General features: G+C 42.1%; 1 protein-coding gene across 2 annotated transcripts in view; it reads right to left on the bottom strand.

The window, feature by feature from the left end:
* The window catches only part of LOC106870014 (serine-rich adhesin for platelets), a 462,526-nt gene that overhangs the window by 391,727 nt on the left and 67,997 nt on the right, over positions 1-2,802 (bottom strand). The window lies entirely within an intron of this gene.

The following is a 2,802-nucleotide window of genomic DNA, read 5'->3' as shown; positions in this document are numbered from 1 at the left end:
TATATATATATATATATATATGACGGGGCTTCTTTCAGTTTCCATCTACCAAATCCACTCACAAGGCTATAGTAGGAAACACGGGGCAGTAGTAGGAGACATTTGCGCAAGGTGCCACGCAGTGGGACTGAACCCGGAACCATGTGGTTAGGAAGCAGGCTTCTTATCACACTGCCACGCATGCGCATATGGAATTTCTTAATGTTGCTTGAAAAGTTTTCATGAAGCCGCGTGGCTTAGTGGTTAGAATATCCGGCTTACAGTCGTGAGTTCGTTTCCCGGCGCCGCACTCTGTCCTTGAGCACGACACTTTATTTCACGTTGAGCCACTCCAAAAATCAGGCAAAATTTATTTGTACCTTTAATTTCAAAGGGGACAGCCTTGTCACATTCTGTGTCACACTGAATCTCCCTGAGAACTACGTTAAGGGTATGCGTGCCTGTGGAGTTCTCAGCCACTTTCATGTTAGTTTCACAAACAAGCCGTTCCACTGATCGCACCAAATGGAGCCCTCGTCGTCATAACCCACGGAGTGTCACTAAAATGTTTCATATGTTGATGGAATCTACCTTTAAATGAATTTCTTGTCATTGCCAGATACAGTGATTGCGGAGTGTCTTTGCGAATGTAATAACGGCATAACCTGCCATGTGATATCATCACCCAAGAACTGATGGGGAAGAAGACGCAACTAAATCTTTTGTTGTTGTTTGTCCCTTCTCGAGCCATGCTTGGCTTATAAGTGCCGGTTTCTCGGTTTCAATTGTGTATAGGTTACCCCACCTGGACGGGACGTCGGTCCGTCACAGATGAGATGCTAGATGCAGGAGGAAAGAGTGAGGGAAAGTTCTGGAAAATGAGTCAGTAGAAGTTCGGGACTACCTTCTGCCGGAGCAATGTCTGAGGCATTACCTTCAGACATCGCCCGGTCTGAGATTCGAACCCGCGATCCCCCGACCGCGAGTCCGCTGCTCTAACCACTACGCCATGTGCCTCCACCAATCTCTTAGTAAGTGCTATTTTCTGTTGTTTTTTTTTACTGGTCGTTTGTTATTGTTACTGTTATGTAACATAATGATTTTTCCCCATGTCAACGGTTGTAGAGTAGACGGCTTTTAAATTGATTCTGTTAAATGATTTATGAGTTTTATTGATTTTGTGGACGAAGTGTTAGTGATTAACAGTGAACGGGGGATTGAACCAGATCATATATTTGGTTTGAAAATTGTTGTTATTTGTTGTAGATGAATTATGTTATTGTGTTTTGATAATTATCCTGGGTGTGTGCTGAGTTAGACTCTGTGAAAGAGTGTTTCGTCAGACATTTATGCGTTAGCTTATTGCTATTGATATTACATAACTGAGGGCGGAGGGTTGACAGAGTCGTTAGCTCTCCGGACGAAAAGCTTAGCAGCATTTCGTACGTCTTTACGTTCGGAGTTCAAATTCTGCCGGGGCTGACTTTGGTTTTCGTCCTTTTGGTATCGATAAAATAAGTGCCAGTCATGTACTGGGGTCGATTCTATCGACTTACCCCCTCCCCTATAATTTTAGACCTTGTTCCTTCAGATGAAAGGAAAAATTGACCTCGACGGAATTTGAACTCAGAGTGTGAATGTTAAGACAGGCGAAATACCGCGCAGCATTTTTCCCGGCGTGCTAACGATTGTGCCAGCGTGCAGAATGATGATGATGATGATGATGATGATGATGACGACGACGACGACAATGATGATGATGATGATGATGAGTAATTTTACTTTAATTGATCAGAGTTAGCCATCAATGGAGGATATTTAAGGATGTCTGTTCATGTGAGGGGGGTTACTTTTTTTTCCCAAAAGCATCTGTTGCGTAAATGAAATAGCTATAATCCAGATTGGAATTGGTTTATTGATTTTTGGTTTACCAATTCCACTACAATGCTGACTTCTTTATGTCGCTTGCCGATGGTTATTTTTACAGGCCTCAGACGGACGAACCGAAAGGAAAGTCTCTAACTGATATCTAGACTTGCTAGAACTAACAACCAAACTATACCGTCTTCGGGAAGGACACATTGGATAATGTGATACATGATGTTCAATATCTGAGGAGAAGAGAAAATGGTGGGAGTCCTTTAACCATAGGTTTGCTCGATCAAGGTTCCCTTTGAGCTAAACAGCATCAAAAACGGAAGAATTGAAAGTTGACGCGTATTGTCATTTGAGTGGGATTTATGAACAGCTTGGTAAATACAGCTTTATTATCGATTCTAATCTTTTAGAATAGATTTAACTGACAGACACAAGGAAAGAGGACAAGAAAGGATTGCGATAATGCCACCATTAAGGTTCTTAGTGGGGTGGGGAATATTCGGTGGTGGTGCTCTGATTAGCAGAACACAGAACTGGCTGTAAATGGTCTGTTTTGAGTAGTAAGATCTGCCTTTGGATCCTTTCTGCTTCCTACTTGGGGGACCCTCATAGCCATTCCATGTTTCAAAAATCCCTTTTATATTTTTATAATCACATATTTTTAGGAACTGTATTCTTTTATTCTTTTACTTGTTTCAGTCATTTGACTGCGGCCATGCTGGAGCACCATCTTTTTTTTAGTCGAGGAAATCGACCCCAGGACTTATTCTTTGTAAGCCTAGTACTTATTCTACCGGCCTCTTTTTGCCGAATCGCTACTTTACTGGGACGTAAGCACACCAACATCGGATGTCAAGCGATGTTGGGAGAGGGACAAACACAGACACACAAACATATACACAGACACACACACACACACACACACATATATATATATATATACAC

The sequence above is a fragment of the Octopus bimaculoides genome, chromosome 4 (genome assembly GCF_001194135.2).
Source record: "Octopus bimaculoides isolate UCB-OBI-ISO-001 chromosome 4, ASM119413v2, whole genome shotgun sequence".
NCBI lineage: Eukaryota > Metazoa > Mollusca > Cephalopoda > Octopoda > Octopodidae > Octopus > Octopus bimaculoides.
This window is presented reverse-complemented; position numbering and strand designations above follow the sequence as displayed.